This window comes from Oreochromis aureus, linkage group 18, assembly GCF_013358895.1.
Source record: "Oreochromis aureus strain Israel breed Guangdong linkage group 18, ZZ_aureus, whole genome shotgun sequence".
Classification (NCBI taxonomy): domain Eukaryota; kingdom Metazoa; phylum Chordata; class Actinopteri; order Cichliformes; family Cichlidae; genus Oreochromis; species Oreochromis aureus.
In genome coordinates, this window is record NC_052959.1 from 37,216,394 (window position 1) to 37,228,575 (window position 12,182).

The 12,182-nt window shown below is 44.4% G+C and overlaps 1 long non-coding RNA gene across 2 annotated transcripts; it reads left to right on the plus strand.

Annotated features, from left to right (window-relative positions):
• The first annotated feature begins 3,179 nt into the window (after positions 1-3,179).
• On the plus strand, positions 3,180-5,665 carry LOC120434416. Of its 2 annotated transcripts, XR_005609076.1 has the most exons (4): positions 3,180-3,244; positions 4,618-5,013; positions 5,171-5,323; positions 5,610-5,665. It is a non-coding gene; the product is annotated as an uncharacterized LOC120434416 (long non-coding RNA). The 2 variants fall into 2 exon arrangements; XR_005609075.1 differs by lacking the exon at positions 5,610-5,665 and having other exon boundaries at positions 5,171-5,370.
• Positions 5,666-12,182: the final 6,517 nt, after the last annotated feature.

Sequence of the window (12,182 nt, forward strand, 5' to 3'; positions counted from 1 at the left end):
GCCAACTTAGGAGGTCTCGTGGGGACCCACACTTAACACAGTGTGGGCTAGAGATGGTGCAGTGACATCCAACCTGTAAAACCTTGCAAAGGTCAAAGGTGAAGCCCAGCTCGCCGCTGCACATATCTCTTCTATAGAGACACCCCTAAAAAGGGCCCAAGAGGTTGCCATCCCTCTAGCAGAATGAGCACGAATTCCCCCCGGGGGGGACAGACCCGTGCTTGAATAAGCCAATTGGATCGCCTCAACAATCCAGTGGGAAATGCGTTGTTTGCTAACGGGCTTGCCAAGATGTGGTTTAGCCCAGGAAACAAACAGCTGATCCGACCTCCTGAAAGCCTTCGTTCTCTCTATATAGGTGAAAAAGCCCTAACTGGACAGAGAGCATGTAGGCGCTCCTGTTCAGGGGCGGAGAAAGGAGGAGGGCAAAAAGCTTCCAGCTCCAATGGGGTGCATTGGAGATAAGGATTTTTGGGCACAAAGGCCGGATTTGGCCTGAGTGTGACTCTAGAGTTATCCCGTGTGAATCGGGTGCACTCTTTGTGTATTGACAGCGCATGAATATCACTGACACGCTTCGCAGATGCGAGAGCCAGGAGCAATGCAGTCTTCAAAGACAGGATTTTTATTTCCACCTGGTCTAGTGGCTCAAATGGTGGCTGTGAAACTGCCCCCAGCACCAGGGATAAATCCCACGTGGGAACGAGAGGTTTAGACACCGGGTGGAGCCGTCGTGCCCCTTTCATGAAACGGCAGACTAGCGGGTGATGGCTCACTGGGCCATCCACGAAGCCCACATGGCAGGCTGAAATGGCTGCTAGATATACTTTAATCGTGGAAAAGGCCTTTCCTTTATCTATTGGTTCTTGGAGAAAGGAGAGAATTGTTTTCACAGAGCACTGAAAGGAGAGAGTGTGAGACTTTCCACACCATTCCTCAAATACCCTTCACTTGTTCTCATACAATGATCTTGTGGAGGGGGCTCTAGCACTTTGAATAGTGGCTATAACACCCTGGGGGAGTCCTGCCGTACTCAGATTCAACCTCTCATGGGCCAAGCCCACAGGGCGAGGCGCTTTGGGGGGGTGGTGAAAATCTCCCCCCCTGGCTTGGGAGACTAGGTCTCGACGGAGAGGGAGAGGCCAAGGTTCGCTCCACAAGAGGGGCATAATCTCCGCTAACCAATGGGACCTCGTCCACCTTGGGGCGATCAATATCACTGTCAGCCCTCTCTCTCTCACTCTGGTTAGAGTGGGAGAAATTAAGGCCAGTGGAGGGAACGCATAAAGCAGAGCATGTGGCCAATTGTGAGCTAATGCGTCTACCCCTAGCGGAGCCTCCTGGTGCTTCAGGGAGAAATACAGTGGACACTGAGCGTTCTCCCTCGAGGCAAACAGATCGACCTGTGGCTGGCCAAAGCGGGTCCAGATTTGGGTCACCACATGTGGGTGCAGGGTCCAGTCCCCGTACTGCGGGTTTCCCCTGGACATTAAGTCTGCTCCCAAGTTCAGAGCTCCTGGAATGTGAGTAGCTCTCAGTGACAACAGATTGATGCTGCTCCACATGATCAGTCTGCGAGCCAGCATGTGCAAAGGACGGGACCGTAACCCGCCCTGTCTGTTGATGTACGCCACAACAGTGGTGTTGTCTGTTCTGATCAGAACATGGTGGTTTCTCAACAGGGAAGGAAGTGTCTCAGTGCTAGAAATGCTGCTAGCAATTCTAGCCAGTTTATGTGAGCACCCCTCTGTCGTGAGTCCCAGCTGCCGCTCACTGCTCTGCCCTCGTGAGTGGCACCCCAGCCCGTGAGACTCGCATCCGTGGTTACCACCTTTCTGGCTGTGACAGCCCCCAGTGACACCCCTTGAGTGAGAAATGTGGGATTTCTCCAACAGTGGAGTGCTGCAGCGCAGTCTGCTGTCACTCTGATATGGCGGTGGGTATGGCGCTTTCGATTCAGTCTCAGTGATGCAACCCATCGCTGAAATTCCCTCATATGCAGTCTGCCTAGTGGAATGACCACCAGTGAAGACGCCATTAATCCCAGCATCTGCAGGCATTTTCTGAATGGGAGATATCTCCCCACCTGAAAAATGCCGGCATGTGATAGCATTTTTTTTACTCTGTCCACAGAGAGACACGCTCTGTATGAGGCGGAGTTTAGAGCTATTCCTATGAAAGAGATGGCCTGAGCTGGCTGCAGGACACTCTTTTCGTAGTTTATGGTGAAACCCAGAGCCATCAGATGATCCACTGCCAACCTGGTGTGCTCTCTTCCCATTATTTCTGACTCTGATAGCAGCAGCCAATCGTCTATGTACGTTGCTATGCGGATGCCCCGCCTCTTCAGTGGGGCTATGGCTGCCTCTGTGCACTTCACAAATACCCGCGGGCTCAGTGAGAGACCAAACGGCAGGACCTGGTACTCGTACATTCTGCCCTGAAACGCAAAGCGCAGGAATTTTCTGTGAGGCGGATAAATAGGGATGTGAAAATATGCGTCCTTCAGGTCTATTGATGTAAACCAATCGCCTGGGCGCACGACATGCAGCAGAGTGGAGGTCGTCAACATTCTGAATTTGTATGACCTCAGATGCCCGTAGGTCCAGTATCGGACGCAGTCCCCCTCCCTTCTTGGGCACGAGAAAATACTTCGAGTAAAAGCCACATTGGCTCTGCTCCTGGGGTATTTCTCGTACTGCTCCCTTTGATAGCAAGGTAGTTATTTCTTCTTGCAGGATCCTGGCTGATTCGCCTTTTGCAAGAGAGAAAATCACTCTGTGAAATCTGGGAGGGGTGGTTGCGAATTGCAAACGATAGCCTCGCTCTAATGTCCTCACAACCCATTCTGGCGCACACTGAAAAAATGGGAATTGGCAGGCTTTTGAATTTGCACAAATGAATTTAGTTAATTCTACACAAGCCTTTCATGTTTCTCTTATTTACATGATTGAATAAAGTACAATTTACTTGATTATAAACAATACTGAGACTACTCATTTTTCTTGCATTGATTTAAAGTGACTAAATTAGAATACTAAAACCATTGTAATCATGTTTGACCACAACCGGAAATGATGCAATATATTCAAAGACAACAACTAAATATGATTGGATAATAAGACCTAGAGTCTTATCCAATAAGACAACAACATAATTTAAGGAGAGCGCATTTGACCGCCAGATTCTGGAAGACTGTTTAGCCACATGCAACCTTTGGCACTGAGTCAGGCATACTGAGAAGGTAAGTAATCTAAATACATTTGTTTTAGTTGGGTACGTTTTCACAGAATTGTTGTAGTTCATGCTATATGAAAAGTAATCTGTAATGCATCTACATGTTGTTTTTACAGTGCTAGCTAAAGTTGGTATTAGCTTCGTGGCTAAAGCTGAAAAATAGTAACAAATTGCACATAGTGGGAGAAAGCAGCTGTTGTCGGTCAGATATGGAATTTATGTCTGTGACAGAGAGCACTGGCGTTTTTGATGGCTTAGCAAGTTAAAACGTCACTGAGAGAGCGCAATAGTGTTTGTGTTACTCGTGCTAGTTATGGCTACAGTGGCTAATTAGTCAGGCTGTAATTCTTGCTGCTGACACGCACTCAAGTTATAATAAGGATCCTGCCACCTTAGACGTGGGTTTAAGAACCTGTGGCCATAAATGCCAAATCATTTTTCCATTTAGTCATTGTTTTAGGTGAAGTGTCACTTATTGACTATTCTATTGGTCAAGCCCAAATAATACAGCAGATATCTACGAGATAAGTTTATTAAGTGATGTATTGTGAATTTTCCAACATCGTCCTAACAAAAATTAGGACCCTTTTTTTTCCCCTTTTTTTTCTACTTTGTGTGGAACATATGAGAACATTATATATAAATGAGAGAAAGATTGGTACTCTTCTGGACTGGAATACCTTTTTTCAATTAAAATTAATGTTTTTTGTGATGGTGGAATTTTTGCCTTTATGATCACAGAAGTCAAAACATAAGATGATGACAGCTTACCATCTAAACTCCCCATCTCTTGGCAAGTCTGAATTAGAGGTCTCAGCTGTATCAGCTTTTCTAGTGGATTTGCTTAAAGAGGAGATAGCTTAAGTCATTAGGTACATATTCCCTGACATTCTAGAGGTCAACCTTGGACAGTGTGTGACATTAAAGGGCATAACTTATAGAAAGGGAATGGTACTGGCCCAAAGGGCAGCAGGTGGATTGCCAGAATACTGAAAAACCATATCTGCATTGTACCACAGCATATTCTACATTGTCAGAGAGCTTGGTGGCTGGTACAGAGAGCACGACAGAGCTTTTGAGCTCAGCCCAGTATCCACAAGAATATTCACTCTTGTTTCAATCTGTTAACTCCTTGATACTTATCCATTGGTTGACTATAAGATTGGATCAGTCCACATTGTGACTTTAAAAAGACATATAGAAATAAAAGGTGTTCGGATAAGCGTAATAGGTTCAGTCGCATGTATTTCATTAGATAAATTCTTCTTTTTTTATGTCTGATCTTTATAACTTTGACTATTGAGTATGGATAGCTGTATGAAAACTAAACTGAAATGGTTCTTTCTGAATGTCTGATATGTAATTCTTTTTTGCCTACAGAGTCCTATGGGGAGTCCTATGGTCCTAAAGACTGTCTTGGCTGACGGAACCTGTCGAAGGCTCACTCTCTAATGGAGCGCCTGAATCAACTGAGGATCTCATCGTTGAAGTCAAGAGACAGTGTGGTCTTCAGGGCAGTTTCAGACTTCAGTTTATGGATTCCTTGTTTGGGAATGAGTTTCTTAACCTTACCTCGGTTTCAGAAGTAGCAGACAAAGGGACTCTTAAAGCTATTGACATGTCAAAGCCCACCACATGGACATAAAAAGAGTAACAGAGATGGTGAAACTCAAGATGGAAAAGACTTTTTCATACAGAAGACATGAAGTTGTTCGTGATGCACCAATGGTGGAGGCTTTCATGGCAAGATGGCCTGCTCTATTTGACTTCCATGAGGTAAGGTTTGCCTCATACATGGTGTTCTTGCGGTATTAGCCTAAAATGGTTAAGGCACAGTTGTTATTTGACAGCCCATTTCTTCAGCATGAGTGATTGCAGCCTTCTTCCAGGTATTAAACCTTTGAAACTCATTCCTCTGTGCTCATGTTTTCAGATCAACGCTGAGTTTAAGAGAATTGCCACCATCCCCCCTCAAACAAAGTTCCTGGCTCAGCTGGATCTCCACTTGGACAACCTGGTGAAGTTGGTCAACAGAAGAGGAGGGCTTGGACTAATACTGAAAAGAATTGTGGCACAAATGGATAATGTAAGTGATAAAGCCTCAACACTCACTTAACATGATCCTCTTTGGATTAAACTTTATAATTGTGGAAGATTTCAGATGTTTTCCCATGATAAATTCTCTCATTTTGTATTTTTACATCTGCTTGTTTTTTTAACCTTCACTTTGTCAACTTATTATTAATTGCCAGTAAACCTATTATTAATTTGTGTGCCTTTACTTTAAAAACATTCATGTAAAGTACACTATTAAAACTTAAATGAAGGACAAGGGCTGAATGAAGATGCTAATTACATACATTTCATTTCAGGGTGAAGATGATGATGCTGGATGTGAGTGTGTATCTACATGGGTGAAGACCCTGGCATGATTATCCGGGAGTATGTGGTATGTACTTGTCTTTTTTTTTCTTTTTCTCGGACTTTCCACAGTGTGTCATATTACTTACTTGGCATGAAATGACTAACATGACTTCTTTTTTACAGGGCATGGAAGAACGTGCCATCAATGAGACTGTTGAAGACACCACTGTTCAAATTTATCTTCTTAAAGAGCAAGCTTCAGCAGAAGAACAAGAGTTGTCCTTGCAGGCATCAGGGTGGTGAAGAATTTGGATAATGTAGTATTTGCTGTGATAATGCTATTTGGACTCATGTATGCATTAAACCTTACCTACCCTGCTGACCTCCGCTACACCTTTGACGTTTTCCAGAAGGTTTTCATGGAACTGGATGGAGCTAAACTCTCTAAAGTTCTTGCTTTTAAAAACCATCTGTTTCATTGAGAAGTCAAAGACAGCACTTCTGCAATTCTTTGCAGTTTTTCATTTTGTGTTCAGTAACGTTTTACTGCTTATCTTTTTATTGCTTTCCCCTCATGTGACTGCAAGGATGATTTTTCCTTCTGGTATCATGTTGTAAGAAATTTTTACTGACGACTTTTAGCAATATGTTCTGAGTCAACCTTAATGTCCTGCTTATATGTTTAAAAGGAAGATTAAGATTCATGTAGGTGTTTGGTATTAGTTATGTAACAATGTCATTTAAGGCTCAACTTAGTTGAAATCTTGTACAGGTAAATGCTTGTACAGAAGCTGAAACTGTTGTCAAATAATACACAAGTTATATTTGTGTAAATCTGTTTATTCATAAAAGCATGTTGTTTTTTTTCAGGTAGTCTTAATTTAGTTTAAATTTTCAATTGTGTAATTAATACAAATGTTATATGTAAGAGATGACAGGATCATCTATAAGCACTTTCTTTTATTTGCTGCTAAGGTCAGTTTTTTGTGAAATATTTGCAAATGTTTTAAATTTTTCTTTTAGTTATTTCTGCAGGCTATCTTTAAAAATGTGTTAACAAGTTTATATGGATGTGATTTTGGGGTTGTTCATGGCAGCTTGCTGCTTTAACTGCTGTTACAGTTTAATAAAGGTGAATTGTTCAGCAGCACTCAGTCTTTGCCTTTTTTGTCAATAATGATCAGTTAATATTTCAATTGAAAAAATTAAGTAGGATTTAAAGCCATAATTTGTGTTGCAGGAACATAATTGCAATGTGTTTACATTACACTATATCATTGCATACCACTGACAATCAAAAATAAGTTGGTGTTAAACATTAAAATATATTGACATTATGCAATGCATTGATATTATGTTAACAAATAAATAGTATGTACATCAAACATGATTTTTTAAAGTAATCTGATGTAAATAAAATACTTTGATTTGACAAGCATTAATTACTTGAGGGAAAGTGGAAAATTAAGTCAGTCATACTTATTCATATTATGTGGGACCGATGTACACAATAAAATCAAGTAAATTGAAAGAACTTTTTTTTTCAGTGCAGCGAGAGCTCGCCATCTCTCTATTCTTGCTGACAGCGGCCCCAAAGACAGGCACTCCACAGTAGACGGAGCTTTGGCTCCCTCTTGTGGCGGAAACTGGTCCTGCAGGCCAGACCCGACTGCGCATGCGCGGGCGGCGCGCGCTTGACCAGCGCTCATGGGGCCGGACACCACTGAGGGAACCAACCCCGGTGGTGTCTGGGTGCATGGGGGCATTATGTTTTTCAACATACTTTCTGTGTTTTCCACACATTTTTCCCGTGCCCTTGGCAACATGCCTGGATGCAGCGGGTGGCTTTTTAATAAACTGTGTTTTTGTGAGACTGTGACATGCTTTATTCAGCTGAACAGTGTCTCGTCGTCTCTTTGTTGAAATGCGCTCTGTGGGATCCAACTCGAGTCCCAGGCGCTGAAAGGTGGAGACAGAACAGACTTCTCCGAACGGGCTCCGGAACTGAGCCCTGGAGTGAACTTGGAGCCCGGGCTGATCCGGCTCCGATCTCCCCGTGGGTGATGTTAGGCAGCCCGCTTCTTCTTGCGGTCCGACTGCTTGGCTGGTGGTGGGGCACCCTGAGCGGCAGCAGGTGGGGCATGTTTCCTGGGCCAGTGGGTCTTAGGGTTCTGCGAACCTAGGGGACCCTGGGCCGCGACCTGCGGGGCTGGGCGGCGAGGGATTTTAAATGTCGGCACGCCGGCTGGTGACCTGAGCGAACGTGCGGCGACTGGGTGGAGGCGGGGGCGCATCCTGGGTCTTCCTAGGGAGACACAGCTGCAGGGCCTCTCCCTCTTTCTTTTTCTCCTCGCACCGTCTTTGCATGGTGGCAACGGCGGTCCCGAAAAGGCCAGCGGGGTCGATGCTTTCATCCAGAATGTCACGTCTTTCTCTGTCCGAAAGCCCCGACAAGTTCAGCCATCTTGCCCTCTCCTGTAGGACGATGATGCTGAGAGCTCTGCCCGCCGCTTGTATTGCTGCTCTAGTGAGGTGGAGACACTGGTCCGTAACGATGCCCAGCTCTTCCCACAGCTCGCTAGCATCCGGGTTCGCAGCAGTCTGGTCCTGGAGCTCCGCCGAGTAGGCTAGCAGGAGCGATGAGGCGTTCAATGCCCTCACGGTGGTGGCAACTGATTTATACGCCTTGTCAGCCAGGGAGGACTGCAGGCGTTCGGCCTTGGAGGGCAGGGACGGACCAGATGACATGGAAAGTTTCTGGTTTTGGTGGAGATGAGAGGCCACCAGATTCTCCACTGTGGGAATTTGATAGATGCCCTTCTCCTTCATTCCAGCGCAGTCAAACGCCGCCGCTCCCTGCACGGGGTTGGGTGACGAAAATGGCTTTGCCCAGCAGCGTGTGACCTCGTCCACGCATTCGGGGAAAAGTGGCAGTACCTGCTTAGTAGTGCGCTTTGCTTTGGGGAGCCTTTTACCCTCGTATCGTGAGGTGGAGGTCTCCGTTGTCACCGCGGGCTATGGGATTGCCAGCTTTTCAGCTGCCCGTTTTGCAACGTCAAATAGCTCCATGCCGCGGGACTGTGTGCCGGGGTTATCACAATCAGCCCCTTGTGTCGCAGAATTCTGACCAGAGGGGGCAAAGAAAACGTCGTCATCCTCGTCCGAGACGAGATGTTCCGACGCTCCCTCGGAGGATTCGCTGAGTAGCTCGTCATTAGCCTCGAGGGAATCAGACAACATAGCTTCGCAGCTGACCTCGGCATCATCCACCAGCGGGAGGACGATATCCATCTCGTCGCCCCAGCTGGTACCTGGTGTGGCTGACTCAATGTGCTCCATCGGTGGGACGATTGGAGACAGCATTGGGTCCTTCTTCGACAGGCTAGCCTGACGGGCTAGCCTTCGGGGAAGGCTTTTTAGGGTGAAGCGAGCGCAGTGTTCGCATGAACCCGGTGTGGAAATAGCCGCTTGGGCGTGTTGCAGCCCGAGGCACATCACACACGCATCATGTGTATCTGAACCTGAGATTTTGCAACCGCAGGGGCAAATTCTGGGCAGCGGTTTGCAGTCTGCCATATTAAGGAAGCTTGGTGTAGCTAGCTTGGAATGGCTGGACGGCTAACGCTGATCTTTTTTCTTCTCTCGGTCGGGTAGCTATGGTGAGCTAGTATGACCTAGCTAGTGTGGTGGCTAGCGCTTGTGCTACTTGGCTTGGTGACCGTGTGTAGCAAAGACAGTTAGCTTTGTCAGCTAGCTGTTGTGCTAGGTGCGTGGTGGCAGCTAACACTCTCCGACCTGGCTCTGTGGTGAAGAGCAGGCGACTCGAACGCGAAACGTGCTAGCGCCCGGTGACCAAGGTGTTAGCTTGCTCGCGTGGACAGTTAAGCTAGCACTCACGTTCACAGTCAGGAGAGATGAGGTTTCTAAGAAGCGAGAAGAGGAAATTGAATGACGGGTGACGCTGCGTCACACCCTTTTATAGGGAGGAGGGTGGCCCCTCCCTGACGCTGGCGTCACGACTGCCAGCCAATGCTGGCTGGAGTAATGATATAGAGGCTTCTGAGGACAACGCTGAGAGAGCGTTCCCCATAGTGAGACACCGAAACGAATGTTTGAAAGAGAACAGTGGACTTTCAAAGCACTGGAAAACCATTCAGAGCAATTCCAGGATTAATAGTTAAAGGACACAGAGACAACTTTCTTTTGTTTGTTTGTTTGTTTAAGGGATTAATTCAGCCTTTTGCTGAACTGTTTTCAGTTTTTACATTTTTTGGTTTTTGTAATTTATTTTTTGGTCAACGTTATATTTTAATGGTGTTAAATACTTTTGTTGGGTTAGAGCAAAATAAGAAATGGTTGGAATTTAAAGGTGAGTTAGACCAAGATTAAATTAAATCTTGGGCCTAAAGAACTAAACTTGATTTAAAATTACACAGTGTTAACTCAAATAGTTTAAAGGGTAAACTTGAACTTAGAACTTGAAATAAATAAAACAATAACCTAGGTGTAAAATAACATCCTTTTAAAGCCAAAGGAAAGGTTTTGAGATAAATAGGCTAAATTAACAGAAATTATTCAACTAAAAAGGGAAAGAAAATATCTTGTTTTCCTAAATATGGTGTTGAATGTTTTATGTAATGTGTGTTAACTGTCTATTCTCTGTCTTTACAAAATAATAAGCCGGCAATTTAAACTTATTTTCTGGTCTGGGGTCTTTATCACACGCTACACTCATTACTACTCTAGTAGTCGAACCTAACTGGTCCTAGTATACTGTAACGACTCCAGAAGTGTTACATGATGACAGAAAAACACATCTGAAAAATGTTTTAACCATAAAGTATCATCATTAAGTTTAAATCCACATCAGCTGATTCCTGTTAATCACCCTCAGTGTGACAAGTCAGCATCACACAGCTGCCCCAGTCTGCTTGCTGCAGACATGCTGCGCTATGGGAACAAGTTTCATGATTGCTGCTCATCTTCAGTCTCCTTCTGAGCTGAGCCAGTCTGTGATGTCGACAACAGCAGAAAAGGCTACCTTCAGCTGCTCAAAGTAGATGTCATTAGTAAAATCTGAATTAGTGAACATTATTTTAATCTTTTAGAAGTGTGATTAACTTCACTTTTTATTCACTTCAATTTGATGTTCAAACACACATCTTCCCTTTATCTAAACGTTTTATGTGCTCTCCAAGCTCAACATTTCATCTGTTCATTGTTTCTACCTTGAGAGAAAAGTGTGTATACATTTAGGTCCAGAAGTATTTGGAGAATGACACAACACTTGTAGTTCTTCCTCTATAATTGCCCCCAGGGGCTCAAAATCAAACACATGAAGTCTTTACACACAGTCACCCATCAAAACCAGCACCTACAGCCAGATTTACTAAATGAGTCAAATAGTGAGTGAACACAGTCCCCAAACAGCGCTGACAGGGGTGGCTGGTTTTACAGGTGCTGTGTTGAAAACACAAGCGCCATCAGCTCATTTCAGTGCGACACGCCTCATCTGCACAAACTAAGAGATCATATTTAGCTCCAGGTCACTTACTAACAGCACAGGCACAGCTTGTTAACTCTAATCACAAATGCATATAAAGAAATTTAGGGCTGCAACGATTCATCAAGTACTTTGAATCATTTGATTATAAAAAATTTTCCACACAACTTCTTTGCTTCGTTTAATGCAGTGGTTCCCAAACTTTTTTATCTGGGCCCCCCTTTGTTTTACAAGAAAAATGTCCCCCCAAATACAAGCAAATACAAGTAATCTGCAATAAATTACATGTAGTAATAAAATAAACTACTAACTCTTTTACGCTACGTCCGCACCTACACAGGTATTTTTGAAAACGCACCTGTTTTGTTCACACGTAAACGGCGTTTTGAATCACTGAAAACGGAGATTTTTTAAAACTCCTCTTTTGCGTTTACGTGTGGACGAGGATTACAGAGTTCGTCTCGCAACGTCAAAGGTATGTGCCTTTTTTCACGTCACGCTGTGCGCCACGTTATTGTTTACAGATGAATTGCAGAATGGCAAATAGAGACAAAATACTGTTAATCTGACTATCTTCAACTTTTACACGCTTGAATACACACACGCAGTTACTGTCCCTGTATTTAGAAAGGCAGAAGCGTCACGGTGTGATTATTTTACGTGTAGTTGTTTTTTTTCCTGTGTAATAATATTCACCATTGCTGTCAATACATTTTTCAAAAAATGCCTCTCTGTGCAAAATGGGTTTAAACACATAAACAGCTGTGGGATACTGTTTGTCCGTGATTTGAACAGCGGGAACAAATTACGGCAGGATCAGCCTGATATTATTTGTATCCCGCTGTAACTTTACTGCATAAAGAGCTAACATGTCCAAAATGTCAGGAGTAGTTAGTTATTACAAGAAGTGTTTGTGAACTAAAAATCAAGAATGTGGGATCCTGTTTGTCCGTGATTTAAACAGCCCAGCGCTGCTCCCGACGCAGGGAAAACTAATTTTGCAGGGGAGACCTACCTTGGTACTTGTGCAGGTGAAGCCAAAGGGAAGATATGCTTCATCATATTTTCTAGTCTTTGG